The sequence below is a fragment of the Pinus tabuliformis genome, chromosome J, assembly GCF_031772625.1.
Source record: "Pinus tabuliformis cultivar Carrire ecotype Pingquan chromosome J, CPIR1, whole genome shotgun sequence".
Taxonomy (NCBI): Eukaryota; Viridiplantae; Streptophyta; class Pinopsida; order Pinales; family Pinaceae; genus Pinus; species Pinus tabuliformis.
In genome coordinates this window covers 433,159,300-433,180,768 of record NC_142295.1, presented here as the reverse complement: position 1 = coordinate 433,180,768, position 21,469 = coordinate 433,159,300, and positions in this window count along the sequence as shown.

Here is a 21,469-nt window from a genome sequence, read left to right as displayed (position 1 = left end):
GTAATATACCTCCCATGATTTCCCATCTCGATGTCCATCTGGATGTCCTTCTCCTCCAAGTCACTGAAGAATTATTTGTTTCCGGTCATATGGAATGAGGCTCCACTATCCAGGTACCACACAGAACCCATCAGTGATGACACCATGCATGTGATGAGGGTGAAATCCAACTCAAATTGTGAAGCAAGAGCTTCACCTACTGCTCCTCCTTAGGGATTCTTGTCGGCATTCTTGTGTGGACACTTCATGGCAAAGTGTCCTAGCTTGTGACAGTGAAAACAATTAATATTTGACAAGTCCTTCTTCTTGCCTACTTGACTAGAATCTGATTTGGAATGGGATGATTTCCTTTTACCTTTATTTACCTTTCCATCCAAGGCACAATTCTCCTCATCATCATTCGATGATGAGGATCCATCTTCGGTGTTCCGCCGAATCTCTTCTTATACCAAGTCAAACCACAAATTCTCCCACTTTGGTAGCTTCTCCCTCCCATTTATTGAATCTTGGTAGTTGTGCTAGCTCCTGGGAAGGCCTAGAAGTGTTAGGCTCACCATATCATCCTCGGCAACTGTAACACCGACACTTCCAAGCTCATCCTGACATTGGGAGAACTTGGTGAAGTGCTTTGATATTGTGTCGCCCTTCTCCATCTTGATTTTCCCAAGTTTGTCCTTCAATGCCAACTTCCTGTGGTCACTGTTGTTTTGAAACAAATCTGTTAAGGCCTTCCACATTGCATATGTAATTTCATTTCCATGGAGGTTCAATACGATATGATCTCGAACACCTTCCAATAGAATCCTTCTTTCCTTTGCTACATTCTTCTTCCAAGTTGCCAAATCTAGAGCATCAATTGGTGTAGGCTTAGGAATATCACTGTCTATGAACCCTTTCAGTCCGTTGTCTTCCAACACTACTTCCATCATGTCCTTCCAAGCTATGTAATTAAACTTGCACTCGAGGGCATACCCAAGTCTCAATCCAGAGAATGACATCTTGATCTTACTGCTAGTCCCGAAGAATGGATCTGGAAATTCGATTCACCTGTGCAGAAAAAACTTATATTCTTCTCTTATATAGTGATTCCTGCTCTGATACCATGTAGAAAATACATGTAGATTCAAATTTCTAATTGTAATATGCTAAAACAATAGACTTGAATCTACTCTACCAATTTGTGAAAACCAATTATGATTATAAAATCACAAAGCATAAAAGAGAAAGAATCTCAATCACACATTACACAATGATTTCCTAAGGAAAGCCACAACTAAAAACCCCGCTATCTGTATATTGCATTAGTCAGAAAATATGAGAAGATTACAATGCTTTTCTGAAGCCTGAGAAACCTCTGCACTATCTCTACATGTTTCACTTCTTCCTAGACAAGCCTAGGCCAATACTTAACCAAATTTATGCCTGCCATGATCCCTATTTACTTGCACTATTTCCTTGGGTAATTAGGCCCTATTAATTAGGTAAATTCCCAACCACAAATACATAATTCATCTAAGGCCTTCTTCTGAATGCATGCACCACATGTACAATTTTTATGATTATACAACTGATAGTAAACTACCCTTGAACTCCAATCTCAACTTGGTCTTTCTTAGAACTGACATGCATGAGTTATTTATGAGTGAATCATTAGTTATCTGATTGATCACTAGATGTGGTTCAATTCAAAGTTCCACTCTTTGACCTCTCACTAGTTCCTCCATCAGTTATAACTAGTTAAATTGACTTCAACTCAAATAAATTGAGTTAATTAATTACAACTCAAAATAAACTCAACCATGGGTCCTATAATGTAGGATACACTCTATATGACTCATGTTGGACCCTCAACTCGAATTAACTGAACCAAATAAGTCTAATTAACTTAGTTAACTTGTACAAGTTGTCATGAGATGTGGAATTACAATTTTATTCTAATTTAATTCAAGGGAAAATTAAATTAGAATCTTTCTTGGTGCCATTTTCAACATTAATGTCAATGTGGATGAGTATACTCCACTTAAACATAAGAATCCAGTAGATATCAGTTCAAATGAACAATTCAACCCTGAATATGTTGATGAACAACTTGAAGAATAATCCAATGAAGATGGAAAATGTCCCAAACTATAATATTCCTCAAGATAAAAGAATCATCATGCTAATTAGATTGAAAATGATTTCGATGTAGGAGTTCAAAATAGAAGAATAGTGATGAATCCCCCTATTGAAGCACATATAGTTCTATTGTCCATGATTGAACCAATTAAAAATTCTTTGTCCAACCAAGGTGACAATTGAATAAAGGTGACGAATGAAGAGCGAGATCAAATTGAGAAGAATCAGATTTGGGAATTGGTTCTAAGATCGACAAATAAGAATGTCATTGGCACAAAATGTGTCTTTAGGAATAAGTTGAATGAGGATGGACAAGTGGTGAGAAACAAGGACAAGTTAGTATGCAAATGTTATGCTCAAGTTGAAGGATTAGATTTCGATGAAACCTTTGCTCTTGTAGCCAGATTGGAAGCTATCTGATTTTTTTGATCATTTTCTAGTCATAAAAAGTTCAAGATATACTAGATGGATGTAAAATAATCCTTCTTGAATGGTGAACTACACGAAGAGGTTTGCATTGAAAAACTTGAAGGTTTTCAACTATTAGATAATTTTGATTATGTATATAGGTTGAAAAAGGCATTGTATGGTCTTAAATATGCACCCATGGTATGGTATTCTCGACTAGATAAATATTTCCTACATTGTGGATTTAAAAGAGGAGCAAAATACAACAACTTATATATCAAATCTGAAAATAAAAAATTATTGATTGTGGTTGTTTATGTTGATGATATAACTTTTGGTAGTGATGTAGATGAACTCAGTCAAAAATTTTCAACTAATATGAAGGCTTTGAAATGTAAATGATTGGAGAAATTTCATACTTCCCTGGTTTATAGATTACACAATCAATAAATGGAATATTCATCTACCAAGGCAAGTACCTCAAAAAGTGATGAATAAACTAGGTATGTAGTAATTCTCACTAGTTAGTACTCCAAAGGTCACTGGATTCAAACTCATCAAAGATAATGAGTCACTTGAAGTAGATCAGACATTGTATAGGTCACTTATTGGTAGCCTCTTATATTTAACAACTTCAAGGTAAAATATTATGCAATATGTTGGTGTTGTTAGAAGATTTCATTCAACCCCTAAACAAATTCATCTCCTAGCAACAAAAAGAATTCTCAAGAATTTGAGAGCCACTATGGATTATGGTATCCCATAGGTAAAAATTTCTTATTAACAACATCTATAGTTGTAGATTGGATAGGAATGTACATGATCAAAAAAGAACCAGTGGATGTCCTTTATTTCTTGGAGAATTATTAGTAGCATGGTTGTGTAAGAAGCAAACATCAATCTCTCTCACTATTTTTGAGGTAAAGAACATTACAACAACCTCTAACTATACTCAGATTTTGTGGATGAAGAAAACCTTACAAGATATAAAGGTAATATATGCAGACTTTATTCCCATTATCTATGATAACACAAGTTCCATTAGCATATCCAAACATCTTGTTCTGCACTCAAAGACTAAACATATTCCTCTAAAGTACCACTTTCTTAGATAAGGGTTTGCGAATTAGGTTGTGAAACTGGCATACGTTCCCAAAAAGGAGCAAGTCAATGATATCTTCACCAAACCCCTAACACAAGAACCATTTGAGTATGTAAGGCAGATATTGGAAGCGATTTCCATCTCCTCTCTCAACTAAATATTCTCCACGGGGAAGGATGGCATTTGTCCATATTAGAAAAGGAATAGTTGAACAATAGAGGTCAACATAGGGGGAGATGACAGGTCCACAAGAACTTATTAATCACAAGGTGAGATTAGTTGTACGGGGATATCATTTTCAATTAATGTTAAAGGGGGATATTGAGGAAAACATTGAATGAGAAAAAATTTATATAATATGCTTCTTAATAGAAGGAGAGGTGCTTCTCATAAACAAAGGAGGAGAATAAACAAATAAGAAAGCAAAAAGAGAGTGGTGTTGCCATGTTCAAGTACTATTTCCATTTGCCATCAATGAATCTTCCATGATTGGTAGCAATGTTTTAATGGTTTTGCAATGTTTTAATGGATTTTCCATCAATTCCAAAGGGGGATATTGTTAGAAAAGTATTATCATTGATGTCAAAGATGGTGAAGGGTGAATCATCTATTTGAAGCAATTTTATCTACAAAATATTTTCTTATATTCTCTTGCAAATGAAATAATTGAATAGACATTGAAAGTACCTTTCCAACAATATATGAAAGCCTAAAAAAATCCCAAGGGATCAAAATTTATTGAGGTTTGAAGTTTTGGAAGGGTTTTGGGCCTCATGGTTTCACATAGACTTAACAAAGTGGGTGAGACAGAATAATTCCCATTAGCTATAGGAAAATTTAACATTTGCACCATGCCTTGTTTCTATTAGACCATCATGATGGTGGTTCCATGGTTTAGTAGTTGATATAACCTGTGAGATGAGTTATATTCTTGTTAACAATAGTTATATTGTTGTTTGCGCCCAGGGATCTTGGCTAAAGGACATAAGTTGAAGGTCTGCAAGATAGGAGTTGGGAGACAGGAATGTCTCTAGTAGGTGCAACAAGTTCTCTTTACTAAAAAATTAATGAAACTATAAGGGTAACGTAGCATTGTAAGTGAACCAAGTTACTTTATTGGGTGGGTTATGAGTGGGTGGAGAAGGAAGTTATGGAGGACTTATGGGGGAAAGAAGTAGGCTAAATTTGTGGCATGACAGAAGTGGTTACATGAATGATATTCTAAGGCTTTCAAAGTTAACCACATAGGCAAAGAAAACTTCATGAATTTTAGTAGTAATTTGAATTGGGAAGGTGTATGGGCATACCATGGTACTTCCGTTTTTCTTCAAAGGGAGTTATGCATTATGGATCCACTAATGTAGGAATGGGGCTCAACTTTGCAACACTAGTCTTTAATCAATTCTCTCTTTTCCTTGTAATATTTCCATTTGAAATTTTATTCAATATCCTTGTAAGTTGATAACTGGAACAATTCTGCAACACGTCCATAGAGATTTGATATTAAGACATGGTTTTTTCAAGGAATCAAAATTACATGATAGAATACTTATTTGTATGGTTGGTGACATGCTCTATTTCAGGAATTTTTGTCCTTGAAAATCATTTGTTCATGGATTGACCTTCATGATCCTTTGTTGATCTACAAAAAAACCTAGCATTTTACCTCTAACACAAGGTGATATTATTGATGAAAACAGCTATAAATGTCAGAATGATTGGAAACAAATCTCTTAAAGGATTCATTAAAAAAAAAAAAGCATTGTTACATGTTAGGGAGAAGTGGCTAGCCTAGACTAGTTTGCGCAATATTTTTTTATCAGATGTCTAATAAGAGTGATTCCAAAGCCAAATTTAAGTATATCCATATGATTATGTCCATTACACACAAGTTTTGATATGGATTTTAAATAATATGCTAAACATGCTGAAAAACAAGCTATAAGGTATGATGTTTTCAATTCCAAAGCTTGATCAACAGTCCTGATTTTTTAGCATAAATTTTTGTTTCATGATGGATCAACTTAAAAAAAACAAATTCATTTAGGTACCCTTAATAAAAAAAAACTTTTGTAAATTTGAAGAATTGGTGGGTCAATTATCTAAAAATGATTGAAATGACTAGATTTGTGACAATTTAATTATAATTTTGACATTTAAGTGCACATTAACAAGTAGGTTATGAAAAAACCATGAGCAAATAAGAAATTAGAAGAAATAGGAGAGAGGGAAGACATTACTAAGCTATAACTTCAAGCATTTTTCCAATGGAGAGACTGCTTCAACTTCAAGGTTCAACATAAAATATATTCAAACTTTGTAATCCACTAATAATAAGAATTGAAGACTCCCTTCATTTACACCATCATGAGGAATATGTTCCCAACATTGCCAACGCCCTTTAGACAAACTAAAATTTTGGACTATAAGCATGCCATACTTCTAAAAAAGACCAAAAACACTTCACCATCTTGATTCACGTGCACAAACACCACTTCTTGGAAAGCCTTCTCAAATTATACTACTTTAATGTAGAAGCAAAGGTCACTAATGAATTCGTCTTAAAATTTTGAGAAATATAAGTATAAACTTGACTATATTTTTCTTTAGCACCAAAAACCCCATTTGTCACACAAATCTATGTAGACTTGCGAGAATTTTTTTATAAATGACGAAACAAACCTCACTAGTGAACTCCTTGCAAAATTCTATTACTTTTGAGTATAAACATGGCTATGTTCTGCAAGGTCACTTTTGACCCCATTTTGCCTTGTAAAATATGCCGCTCTTTTTTCTGCACCTCGATCCATGTGCCAAACTTATACCCGCGTGCTGGAATATTTATGGTTTAAAAAATAATAATTTTAGATTTTTAAACCAATGAATATGTTGGTATCTTGGTTAAACCATTAGATATATTTTCATAGGGGTTGCGGGTTCAAACCATGTTGAGCCCCTTTTTATGGTATAAACTAACGAATATACCATACTGGATAGAGTTACAACAATGCATGAATCCTAGAATTTGGGAACATTGGCCAATCCAGGCCTGCCATGTGGCAATAGATGATTGATCCACATGCCCATGCCAAATCATGATACCACATCATCTACACAGTCTTGCTTCTGTTTTAGCGCCACCTCAGTTGCCATGTGTCAGCCATTTTCTATGCTACATGTCCCCTGTACGGACTTGCCATGCCAGCTTCATACAATGTCATGTCACAACCATATGGCAATGCATGGATCTACCACATCGTCATTTTAAGTGTCATGTGGTGCCTCGGTGCTACCACGTGGCAGTGTTGCAAACCCTTTTTCATTATTTGGAAAAAACTTTATATTCCAATAAGTTTTTTATATAGACTATGTTTGACTATGTTCAAATTGTGTTGGAATTGTCTCGTTGAGCTCTACTCCATGGAGTCAATTTAATCTACTTAGAGACCATCAAAGTTTGTCGATTTCTAAAGATACACTTTATATTTATATGAAATCATGCCTCCTTGAAAATGAATTTTGCTCCATTGTTTTTTTCAAGACAAAAGAGACTAAGTGTATAGTAGATGTAGCAAATGGTTTATGGAGGGCATAAAAATGAAGGAAATGGTCATGGATTAATGGATGATAAGGGAGAGAAACAAATAAATGTGAAGGATTTTGTAACAACCTAATTCCCTCTCAATTTTTAACAACAAGATATAACATTAGGGGCTTCCCTAGTAGAATGAATGCACAATTAGGCTATACCCATATGTCACAAAAGATGAATTAGGGTTCAAAAGTTTATTTCCAGTCATCGTATGAAAGAGGAAGCTATAACTTCTGGTTCAAGTGTAGTTTGGGATAATGAAATCCTAACATAACCACAGTGGGAACCCTAGAGAGTCCACATAGTGCCTCATCATCCAGATTACTAATTGACATAACAAGAACATGATATAACCACCACGTAAACTCTGAAGAGTCCATGGAGTTTCTCATTATTAATGAGATTTTTCCACACAATGTTCCAAAGAATCTAGAAGATTTGAAAATAGATATTCTTCAATACATGAAAAATAGAAGGCTTAACAATTTTCATAAAACATACATTCCTAAAGTAACCTGTCCTTGACTCCACGTCTAGTGGAATCCTCATTCACTAATACTTCTTTCTTGTTCCAAGCTTCCTTCTAAAAGATTAGTACTACGGGTGGCTCTTATTGCACCACAAAAGAGGAGTCTATTTTAACTTAATTCATCCATATATATGACCTAATGCAGGATAGCAAGGATGTATGTTACTGAAAGGGGTAGTCAACATTACCTTTGTTCGCTTCTACTCCTAGTATCTTCTCTAAATTATAAGGCAAATAATCCCTATTCTTTTCAAGTGCCTCCCCAACAATGATGCCAAAAATGATGGTGTATATATATACTTTTTATTTCAATTGAAATTTGAGATGCATTGTGCACTTTATTTTGCCAAACCAGGGTTAGTAAGCTTGCAAGACACTCTGTGCAGTATACATAAGAAAGATAATCCTCACTAAATTTCTAAATGACCTATGCTGCAAAAAGGAAATCCTATAATAATACAATGTCTAGGTGGAAGATGGTATTAGGATATCAGCCTAAAGCATAGCTAAGTGGCACCTCACACATTCAAGTTTCCTACTTTGAATGCTCAACTATGTTTCACTAGTCAGTAAACTAAGTGGCCATGCTTTAGAACACAAAATTTGTAGCATCAAAACACAATTGCATAAAGGAGACACTCTTGCATGAAATCAAAAGTAAATTAATCTAGGAAAATAAGAAACTATGATGCTTTTGATGCAACATTAAGTGAGAAGATGTGAGAGAGTTAGGGCCTTTTCCACCAAGAGAGATAGGAGATGTCACTCTTGGTCCTTTTCTTAGCTTATTAATCAACTTGTCTTCAAAACAAACACCTATTCTATGATAGTTTGTTCATGAACAACACATAGGTACAAGAAATAAGATTACATAAAATGAAAAGAGAATATACAATGGAATGAAATGTTACCGTGACCTATTTGGAGTGAGCTCATTTCTCCTAAGAATAAAGTAACAAGCTATTCCATAGTACTAAATTAAAGCAATTTGCATCTAAAACTAGAGAATGGAAATATGAGAAAAGAAGCTTGATTTTATTCCATCATAAGTTGGAAAATTTCTCTTAGAGTCCCACCTTGAAATGGAGATGGAACTCTTTTTTATACACAAATTGCTTGAAACTAAAAACTCACTTGAGGTTAAGAGAGTCTCAAGTGGTTACAACAATTTGCTAAATATATATCCACTAGATAATATCCTCAAATGGTTACAACAAATATGTAAAAATAGACCCACTTGATAAAATATTCTCAAATAGTTACAAGAACTAGAATAGTTCCAAGATTCTTTCTATCTTCTTACATATTTTGGGATGCCCCTACTTGTCAAATTCGAAATTAGTCATGTGGGCCAAAATAACATGCTAAAAATATGCTCAAAAATGATTATTAATGGTATTAAACTCCCTAGGTCCATAGTATATATATGGAGGACCTTTAAATCCATAATAAAAGTGGATATGGACACTTTAGCACATAGAAATATACATTTAAATTTATGAAATATATATTTCACTGTCTCCCAGTAGTTGTATGATTGGTAGTCCGTCTTGTTGTAACAATTTGTTCATAGTGCACATGAATCTCCTCCTGTGACATGTTTAGTTTCACAGCAGTTGTATGAGAACCTTGTAATTTTAGTAGCCAACAAAATGACTTCAACCTATGGCAAGTGATGTTCAACAATCGTGATTTATGGCGAACATGATTTCGTAACATCTAAAGCAAAACCCTATAACAACTTGTCCACACATGAGTTATCGCTTCAAAAGAAAATACATAATATACTAATTCTTTCTAATGTTAATCATAAATCAAATGAAATACTAAGAAATGCACTGAAAAACATCTTGAGCCTAAATCTCGCATGTGAACATAAAAAGGGATAATACATCGTTAAGGGTAAATGAAGAATGGATAAAAGGAAGGAAATGAAGGTATCAAATGGTGGTAATTTTGTGATCCGTCACTACCCCCATCATGTATTTTAATATTGAATGCTACATCATGCTAGAGCGTAGAAGTATTATAGATTTGGCTTGTATTTTGTGCTACTATTTTGGAGAAAATTTTGACATGATCAAGTTTCACCTCCATGAAGTCTTGGACTGGTATTGTATGCTGAGGTAGCATCAAGAACATGATTTAGAAATTCTTAGAATAAGGAAGGTTTTTTTTTCCTATGAGAACTTATATAAATTTGTTGACTTATTGGAAAAGACAATGAATGAAGAGGAACTTTTGTGGCTGTGATCATGTTTTGTTGAATGGAAATCTTTATTCGAACAAAATACGAAAAATGTTACTATAGGAAACTTTAAAACAAGAACATTTGATATGATAAGCCATAGAATCTTCAAATTTAACCCCTATTGGTATAGGTCAATCTATGTGAATGGATTTACTTGAGTTCGAACATAGAAATAATTCATTGGATTACCGACTAATAATGTGAATCGTTAACTAATGCGAGACAACTCATCGATAGTGTCAATGAGTGTCAAGGTACAAGAGAGCATTCTAACAAGTACAAACAAATGTGTTGTATTCAAGTCACATATAGGATCTAACAATCAAGAGACATTGAGATATTCCCTTGTTGTCAGTGAGGAAATATGCCATTGATGTATGCAAACTCCAAGGTACTCAAAAAAATCTCTGATGTTGGTCCTTTGATAAGGTGTTGAAGTCGATGGGACAAGATCTGTTGGAAGGTGGGCCTTAAGGAATTCCACATTAGCCTTCTCGATGATAAAACCAAAAGGATTTTGAAGAACCATAATAAAAGATTTGAACCAGCATGAACTTATAGAACTTTATTGTGAATCATGCTTGCTAGGAACCCTAGCTTTCGAGCATGATTCATGTCTAGTTGCACCACTTACTAGGTTTTCACAACTAGACTTATTTTTCTCTTTACTATTTTATTTATTTCTTTACAATATCCTACCCTACATGAAGAAATAAAGTTTTTTCTTAAGTGTATGAATATTTCCAATGAATCCATATGCATAATAAGATAATAGATATACTCATATTCAAGTTTAAAATATGTGATTTTATATATACCAGAACATGAGATACTAGTTACTTTGATTGAGCTTATGTCAAGAAATTTTGAAGAAGAGAGTGATGCCTCAACCCGATACTTATTTAGAACCAAAGTTCAATGTAGTCATGATGCCCTTTATTTGCTTGTTCATTGACATCACTTTGTATGTCTTGCTTTTTCATGCCATGCAGATCCTCTAATATTTTATGATTAGTTTCTTGAATGCATAAAGGATCTAATGATAGGTGTTATCTCAAAATCAGGCCCTGGAAGGCTGCAGACCAGGAAGACTTCAAGTAACTGTTTCAAACCAATCTTTAGCTAAGGCTTAGCCTCCTTAGCCTGAGAGGGCTCTCTCAAAGGATTAAAGGTTTTTGATTATGATCAAGATGACTAACTCTTGTGAAACAAATGAAAATGAAAATGGTGGAAACAAAACTAACAAATATCCATTGGGCTTATGGAGTTATATATGATTCAGCATGAACAGTAGGGTTGGCTTTGCATAAAAGTCAAGGCATTCAGATTTCAACATATGTAGAGCATACCAGACACATGGAAGGCAGTTTACGAGTATATGAAGGAAATTAGAACACTGTAAGTGATTTCTAAGTAATCAAATACTCATAACATTGTAGATAACATGAAAAGACAAAAGAAGAAACTCATACATTGAACTCTCTATGATTCTTGAGAAGCATAAGCCAGTATCGTATTACCAAAAAAAACAGAGTCTTTACATAAGCCAAATATCAGATCTTTTTTCTATAGATTTCCAACCCTTATTACATTTCTCTTTCTCCTATATATAGAGCTCTTCTACCTGACTGAGATTCCTCCTCAAGCACGAGGGGAACTCAAAATCTACTTCTAGTGACACCTATTCAACTTTTAACTACCTATTAAATGTAACAAACTGCAACTAGACTTTCTAGAGATCTAAATCAAATAGGAGTCTAACTCCATATTATGTTAATAATAGCCTTAATTACAATCATTCTCATTCTTTGAAATGTGGTCCTTTTTTAGTTTGGCTGTGGTGGATCTTCAAAGCTCCATACTGGCCTTCAATGTCACATCTTCTCCATTGTCCCTAAAACATAGGAAACTATCCCTATTTATCGGCCTTTGGTTTTCCTAAAAAATGTTTGAATCCAATGAACCATGCCCTTCATCTTTGATTATCCAAAATATATCATAATGCCACGTCCTTGATGTGCTGTCAACCTCTTTCATGTGTGAAGGCAACAGCTCCTCCAAGCTGTCTGACATATCTTGGACTATAGTAAATGTGATCAATTTATGACAAAAGGTTTAGAGTTGGTTTTGAATACATGTTTCCTCCACCTGTCTTGACCTTGTTGAAAGTTGATACCTTTAGATGATCCCTTGAAGATATTACCTTTTAAAAAATTTCCGCTTGTATTTCAAAATAGGTTGACTGAGATTAGATTGTGTAGCTTCAGCAGTTTCGTAGCGCGCTACGAAACTGCTGTGCATTAGTCATCATCTTCAGCAGTTTCGTAGCATGCTACGAAACTACTGTGTAATTCCAAAAAACACAGTTTCAACCAAAATTTTGCTATTTTGAGCCTCTTGATATTTAAACATCCTTTTCAATTGCTCCAAAGCTTTTCAAAACTGAATGGAAAGGTATGATTCTTCAAGTAGGATTATAACAAGGAAGACCATCAAAATCTGAAACAAAACCTTACTTGATGTGTGACTGCCTTAAGGAAATTCTTTCTGCTGGCTTAACTGTATCTTTAAGTCTTCAATTTGTTTCTTCATGACTTTGATCCCAGATCTGAGGTTTGTATTGACCTTTCTGATAAATTGAGCTTCCTTTATTGCAGGAACAGTCCAGCTACGGAATTGAACATTAAAATCAACCACCTTGGGTATTTGAAATGTTTGGTCCTCCCACCGAGCTTGCATTTGGTTAAAATAAGCCTCCTTAACTGCAAATTTCCTGGCAGCTTTCTTCAGTCTAGCAATTTCAAAGTTGGCCAATTCCAATCTCCTTTTCAAGTCTTCCACACTATCTTCTTCTTGAATGGTAACTGCTTTGCCTTTATCCTTTCTTTCATGAGGCTATATCACCTCCCCTGTTTCATCTGCTCTTGGCAGTACCTCCTGTACCTGTTTAAAATTCCTCGTTATGGGTCTCCTAGGTTTAAAGACAAATTGATCAACCTGATCATCAAACTTGAGTTTTTTCGAGGCTTTGACTCTCTTAGCCTTGTCTTTTCCTGACTCTATCAAATCTGCTTGAATTAGTGGTGATTCTTCTGTTGGAAATAATACTGAGAAGGGGGGGGGTGAATCAGTATTATCAAGACAAATATTTCCTTTTTCAACTTCAGATAATATACGCTACTTCAGTTAATAAAAATCATGTATATACACAACTTCAGATAAGGAAAACCGCACATATAAAGCAGACTTATAATTTGATTTATCTTTCAGATGGCAGTTATTAATCTGTGAATCAGAAGCAAATAAACAGTACTAGAACCAGTGAAACAGAGCAGAAGACAGTCACACACATGAACACAAGATATAAGGAGGAAACCCAATGTGGGTGAAAACCCCCTGCTGCAATTCGTCTCTATCTTCTTTTAATTAGAAACTTCTCTTTACAATGTTTTGCACTGGTGCAGTCTTTATCAGTACGCATGCTGCAACCTGCAGAGAGCTACAACTCTCTCTCGTTCTCCAGCGTTCCTGGAAGGGAGCTCCAACCCCCTTAGTTCTTGTACTAGCTTGAGATACTAGTACGCAGGCTCCTACCTGCAGAAGGCTGCAACCTTCTCTCTGCTTTCAAGGACCTCGTTTCATTAATTTTCAGACTGGATCCACAAGTAATATCAATCAAACATCAAGTATTTCTACATCAACCAAACCCTTCTCACCAATCAAAAACTGAATCAGATAAACACTTCTCTGTCAATTGTACCCAGAACACAGTAACTGTAATCAAACACCAATTCTGAACCCAGAACACTGCAGCAATAAAACAGAAGTAGCTAGAACATAAATCAAGATATGTACGCTACTTCACTATTCATCAATCTGCGTGTATACGCTTCTGTATCACAACCAACCTGCGTATACGCTTCTTTCATTCACATAAAAAGCGTGTATACACATCTGCACTTCATTGAACCTGCGTACAGATCTATAAAGGATAATTTATTCTTTTAAACATTCAGACATTAGTTAACCCAGATTTATAGATCAAGAGTGTGCCACATATAACAGATCAAAATCATACAGAGATACCAATGTTCAAGCCTTGAGATTTTGATCCATCAATAGTCCTTATCCTTCTCGCGCTCAGGTTCCTCCTTCATTCAGATCTAGATCTGCACCATAACCCAATCACCAGTATTCCAAATCTAGCACAATATCAGATATTCAATAAATCAAATGATGCTTTGCCACATGATCTCCTTCCTCTTTTATAGTTTTAGCCCTTCCACAATACCACGGTCCAAAACCATAATAAACCAATACCAAGGGCCCAAAACCTGGGGTCAACACTTCTGACGAGATACCATGGTCCAAAACCATAGGTTCAAATTCCAAGGACTAACAACCACGGACCAAAAATAAGTTTCCCACCATGTACGCGCTTTTCTGTGCATAAAAGTGCGTGTATACGCATACGCGACTTTTGAACGTATAACCCGCGTGTATACGCGTCTTCGGAAAGGTGAACCTGCGTATACAAGATTTCCTTCATTCTGAGCGCCTGAACTGAGATCTGTCACCAAAGTGAGTTGCCATCAAGGACAACACCTGTACCATAGCGCCACATCGGTGCCAAAATGCCAACATCTTCAATGTTAATGGCTTGCAATAAGTCATTTAAGTCTCCCTTTGAAATAGGGATTTCTTCAATAATCACTGATTTGCCTTTCTCTTTAGCTGCCTGGCTCCTAGTCCTTCTTCTTTGAACTCTTTCACCTGTGCTTGATTCATGTGCGCTTTCTTTAACCTAAGTTTTCTCTTTAAGGAACTGCTTGGGTGTGTCCTGGATAGTCAGTGGCCTGGTGGATTCTCTTACTTGTTTCCTTGCATTCAACTTTGAAAACCTCCTGGATCTTGTTTCTGCCTGATGACCAATTGTTGTTGGAAGATCTTTTGCAGCTTGAGGACTGAGACCGGTCTCGTTCTTGAAACCAGACATGAATATGAATGTGGGCCAGTCCCTACCTACTCTCTAGAGTTCATGAGCATAATCAACTTAATTAAACCGTGGTGAAACAATGAGGTCTCACAGGCTTCTTTCCTTAGCTGCACCTTATCACACATTTTACTTAAGCTACGGAATAAGTAAAAGGGTAGATCAATGGATATCTTTCCTGTGAAATGTAGCAAAAGTTTGAAATGATATGAATACACCTTGTTATATCTACCTTCACAGGTAAGGTACCTCTGTATATAGGTAAGCAGATTAGCATATGAGTCTTTGACATAATTTCTAGCCACAGACTTGTTTAAATCTGAGTCAATGTATTCTGGCTTCAGAAACTCTTTGCAGGGAGTCATATCAAATTTGAAATTCTTAAGCCAAGTTTCTTGTCCCCTTGGAATCTCAGTAACTGTGGATATTACCTCTGGTGAGACTTGCAATTCGAGCATCCCAACCTTCAAATTCAGCCCTGTGAAATTCAAATCAAATTCCTTGGTGGTTTGTGCATGACCTCCCTATAGTTTCTCACAAAAATTCCAACATCCAACCTGCTTGAATGCCTGCTCAACTTCTTTGTGTTTCAAGAGAATGTTTACACCTTCAGGTTCGTTTCTCAAACACCTGCCTGATCTGTGGTCTTTTCTTTCTGCCAATCCCTCCATGAAGATTCAGTGTAATGGAGGTTGGAAATGCTAGCGCTGCTAAAACTCCAATCTCTGCCTCGCTTGAATGGCTGCCTCGCTTGATAGCTGCCTCGCTTGATAACAATGCTTTCAAATTGAAATCTTGCAGACTTGTTCTTCATGCAACGAATACAATCATCATTAAGACTGTGAATACCTGGCTTTTCTTGGAACTTGCAATCCATGTGTACCAATGTACCTAGTGGCTGTAATAATGGAGATAAGCGGTTGGACATGATATGTGGAGTGCATAAGCTGACAATGAATGATGAAACCATAACTGAACTTGACAGATTTGACAGTTAGAAAAGATTCGCTGCGGATTATACAAATCTCCGATTTCGTAGCACAGTCAGTGTAAATTTTGAATTATGTGCTACGAAATCACCTAAAACATGTCGCACTGCGAAATCACCTAAAACATGTTTACGCTGCGAAACTGCTAAAAAGGATTTATGCGCTGTGAAAACACTTTAAAATGATTACATCCGCTACGAAATCACCTAAAGAGCTTTGTGGCACCTAGTAACCTTTGAACAAAACTGACACATGGTTATGAGACCGTTAATGAATGAGAATGACCGGTGATGAATGAGAATGCATAGTTGACTCAAGACTCCTAAGACTCAGACTCTAAGGCAAAGAAAAATCAAACTTAGACTAGCACCGACCTTTACCATCATACTAATGTGAGAAATTTTAGCATTAGAATTCTTAAGTGATAACAATAGGCATAGTATAAATTCCTTGATTTCATGTTCTAATGTTCGCTCTCCATCAAATGCGTCCATGGTCCTTTAGTCTCCTTTGGATCTTCTTACAGATGTTGTTGATGAACCATTTTTTTCCCTTCTATTACTTCTTGGAGTGAAAGTATGCTCCTAATGGTGGTTAAGATTTGTTCTCCCCGAGATGTAGAGATGTTTCCAGTTGTTGTAGGATTTGAGATGTTTCTTGGAGTAACAATCTTCTTTCCTAAATGGATCCTTGAACATGCTTGAATTGCTGGTTGATAATCCCTATTTAACACATGGACTAGTACATGGAGTATATTAAATCACTCATAATTGATTGATATTCATGCATCCTATTTATCATGATTTACTTATACAACTTAATTATATGCCTAAATGAGAAACCAAATCCTACATACACTTCCTTCACAATGGCGCCAAAAATGTCAGTTAATTTAATTATGCTAGAATTTTGTTACATTTAAATCATCATTCTGGCTTGGTAAACTTGTGAAGTGTATTATATGTTAGGTCTAGTTTCTAACTTAATCTATCAAAAATTGACATGAAATCAAAGTACTAATCTAAAATACTTGCAATTTAAAGAATTTAACATAGTCATGGTTCTAATTGTTTTCAAATCCTCTTACTATGTAAATAGTTGCCATGCTACAATCACGAAATCAATTAATCATATAATTTATCGTTTAGCTATTAATTTTTGTAATTGAAGATGAACAAAACTTTATTCTATCGGAAGTTTTGTTTGAATAGCCTCCATTGGGTTGACACACCACACCAAATTGCAAGCAAATGAAATTGAAAACACACACTAAAATAAGCTACAATTAACAATAAGTAGACACATTAACTAAACATAAAATCAAACAAACTATAATTAAAAAAAAACTAAGAGAAGAATAGTAATGCATCCCTTACACAAGGGGCCCTCCTGACTCGATGAAGTGCTGCGAAAGAGTATACATAACTAAATTTAACCTAATACACATGCATTTGAAAAGAGAAAATTGTTGTTTGATACTAATAAAAGGAGAAAATAGAAATATTCTACATTTAATTCATAAACATATGCTTAACACTTACTCTATCCTCTTCCTTCTTCTAGTTCCAGCCTCCTCCAAATCATTGATATCCTCTCATATTTATACATATAACTCATCCTTCATAAAAGGAAAGGGATTAGAACAAGAAAGAACTAGTCCCTAAATAAGTGGATGTAAAACCAACTTAACTGAGATGTATGATAATGGAGATCATGTGAATATCTTATGAATATTATGTGGAGATTAGATGCATATCATGTGGAGATCAGATGTACATAATGTGGAGATCTTAAGAAGGTCAAATGACATCAAACCTCTTAAATTCCATGTGCCCATAGTCGTATACAAGGCTTGTTGTCAAACAACAAAGTGCATATTTCAGTGAACAATTTTAATAAATCCCTGTGGAAACCTTATCCAAACATCCCATGTGTTGCACTTTTGAGGATTCTACTTGAAAGTAACCTAAATAAGTATATTCTACACAAAAGCCATGTTTTACTTTTTTTAAATTGATCTTCATCAAATTTTAAATGATGTTTCAAAGTTGACTCTCCAAATGTCCATTACAAAGAACTTATTGTAGGCACACCAACATTTTTAGAAGTTAGGAAAATACAAAAACCATTATGAGTAACCATCAAATCATGAAAATTAGCCATATTAATGCTCATATGTCTTATGAAGTTTGTATGGGATGATAATGGACAAATATATGGTAATGAAGGTAATGATCAATGAGGAATAAAGGGAAATTAATAAAATATTAGGTAAGATGACCTTTGAAATCATGTAAAAGCAGAGGCCCAACATCTCCCTGACACCAGATATTTTTCATATCCTCGTGCAAACCAAAGAGGTAGTTAATAACCCAAAAATTAAAGTAAATTGATCCATGTATCCTCATTTATTTGGATTTAGGTATTTTGATCATTGTCTTATTATATAAAGCTAATAAGCTAGCTTTATTATGCCATTTCCTCGGAAACCTAAATGACGTATGAGATGGAAATTTTTTATTGCCTTTGTATAGCTAAAAAGCGTTGTAGTACTATTTATGAGCCCACAACGCAAATAATTTTGCATAGTATGGGAAACACATAGTAGAGGAAGTGTTCTTGTAAGTTTTAAACATTTACAGTAAGCAATGCAAACACATATTCTTTATAAATAAAAAAAGTAAAAACTAACATAGTACTCAGATATTTACTCTAGAAACCCATAACTAGGAAAAATAAAAAATGTTTAGAGTATCACCTCTATGTTTCTTCATCATTTATAATAAAATATATAGGATTTTATAACATCCAAAATCCTTAATCCAACACCCCAGATTAGATTAAACCTTAATTCCTTAATGAAAATTAAAAAACCATGGGACAAAAAACACCAAACAATAGGGCTTAAACATAACAATAATTTTTTCTTGGGTCCCATGCCTTAGAACCCCCAAACAAAGAGGGCCAAGTTGCCCTCGCTTTCTCCCATATCAACATACATCACATGGGGTTAGTCGTTCAAATAATATAACATACACCGAACAGTTCTAAGGAAATGTGCAGTTCCCAACCATTACCAAATAAAGGGGTTAAAGCCCAATGATTGAACAAGTAACTTGAAAGGTGCCCCAAGTTAAGAACCCAAATAAGGCCAAGCCTATGACCAAGGATCATGATAAAGGGTACAAAGGCAAAAGGGACCCTGTCAAAAAGTATTAGACATCAAGTGGTTAGGCCTTGGCCATGCTCCTAGGGTAAAAAAGATGACTCAAAATGAAAAGATACTAACACAAATGATTTGTCACAAGGAAGAGTGAAAGGAAGGATTATATTGTCATCCACAAGAAGGTCATATATGGTCAATGTATTATAAATACTCCCTACACCCACATCTAAAAGTGTGCAAGCATAAAGAGTGTAAAGTGAAAAATACATACAATAGACCATACTTAATAGTGTCATATTAGAAACAATGCAAGTAATAACTCCCTATCCATGTTTAAGTTCACCACCTATATATTTAGTTAAATGAAGTAATATGAAGCCAAATCATTCAGTATAAAACTTATTGTTGTCATGACCACACATCCAATGAATAATCATAGTGCATGATGAGAAGTATTATGAAAAAAATTGTCCAATGTCCTTTTGTAAGGTGTCTAATTCCTTCTCTAATTCAGAATTTTGAATATGAAAAGAAAAATACTCATAAAGTTACATTAACAAAAGGTATACTTTTTATTGAAAAGTGATGAATATGTTTATCTAAATAATCATGTATTTATTTCTTCATTAATCGAGGAAGAATATTTAAAACCACAAATGATAGTTTCTTAGAGTTCATTACCATAATGTCTCTAATTAGAAGAAATGCCCATCTTACCTTAATAATCATAGTATATTTAATTAATAAAAAAATATTATGTTTTTAAATAATATAATAACTAGAAATTTTCATTTTACCCATTACAAGATTCTAAATATCTATTTTTATTTTTATTTTTTTTGTAAGTTGAAATTCTATTCATTCTTCAAAAAGATGTACATTGAGAGTAGCAGCAAAACAAGTGGTCTCACCCCGACCAGGTTTGTTGACCATCACATACAACATATGACAAAAGTACAAAAAGGAAACTAAGGATATCGTCCAAAACTGAGAAGGCCAAAGGCACCAAAGACAAGTAAAACATAGAAAACACCTGCAGTCATGCTAGTCATCCAACGTGATGGAGGCTAGGTTGTCCGGGGCTGTCCTAGGAGGAGGCAGAGGTCGAAAAGAGCATTGGACGTGCTCCTCAAAATGAGTCATCCAGGACTCCAACTTCTCCACCTTCTCCAATAGCAAGTTTTGTCCTCGCCAAACCACCACAATACACTCCTAGACGTGGCACTAAAAGTAGTGCAATTTATCCAAGGTAGCTCCCAGTTCCGCATGTTCCTCCCATTAGATCCTTTCAACAGTTTCCAATCACTCCAACAGGGATTGAATCAAGTCTCTACAATTTTCCAGGAAACAATGTTGAATGACCCTCGAACTAGGAACCAAAGACTTTGCACCCCCTCGTTGTCCCGAGTCGCTACGTTACCGAGCCCCGTCCTTCGCCGATGTTCGTGATGATCAATCCTAGCGACCCTTCACCAAGCTGCCACACCCTCGACCACCCTGCACACCAGCCACCATCCTCCAGGAGCTTCCTGGCGGCTTTCCACCCCAATGAGCCACAAACACCTCTCTGTGTTCTGTAATTGAGAAGCCTGGTCCCCACATCTCACTGAGCAGGGCGTTAGAGGGAGGGAGGATCACCCTCTTCTCAGGGCTGGACACATCGACGTTGGACTAGAAACTTCACCTACAATGCAGAAGACCCTCCAAGCACGTCCGACCAACATCCACCAGGCCCACCACACCCAGTGCAGAAACCAACAACCTCTCAGATAGGGCTACAGACTCACACCAACTGAGACTCAAGAGATCCGCCACCCCTCCAATCACACCACCTTAGGCTTGAACACAAAGAGGTACTAAAATTCAAATAATTCGAACACAGGAGGGCCGGAAGAAGCACATAATTTCCCACCACACTCTAGGGACCTCTCCCCCAACCACACCAGTAGCAAAAGATAACTTCTGCCTCTAAAATTCTTGCTCCCTTCCTCTCGAAAGACATAGAAAACCTCACGCGGAGAATCCAAACAACCCAATTATGAGCCCAAAAGCCAAAAGACGAAATCCATCTATAGAACCGCTACCCCTCCCAGGAGAGATGTCGCCTACGTGGTTTGATCCAACCATCGAAAGAACCATAATCGTGGAACACCAATACACAAATCAGTTAGGAGCTCCTGAAGGCCAATTCCACCGAGAACCATAGTTGACAACCACTCAAAAAACACCCTTGTAGCAGGAAAGCTACCAATTTACAGAGCCAACAGCCTGGGGGTGAACTGCATTTCCGGGGGCATACCCTGCCCAACAGAAGTAACATC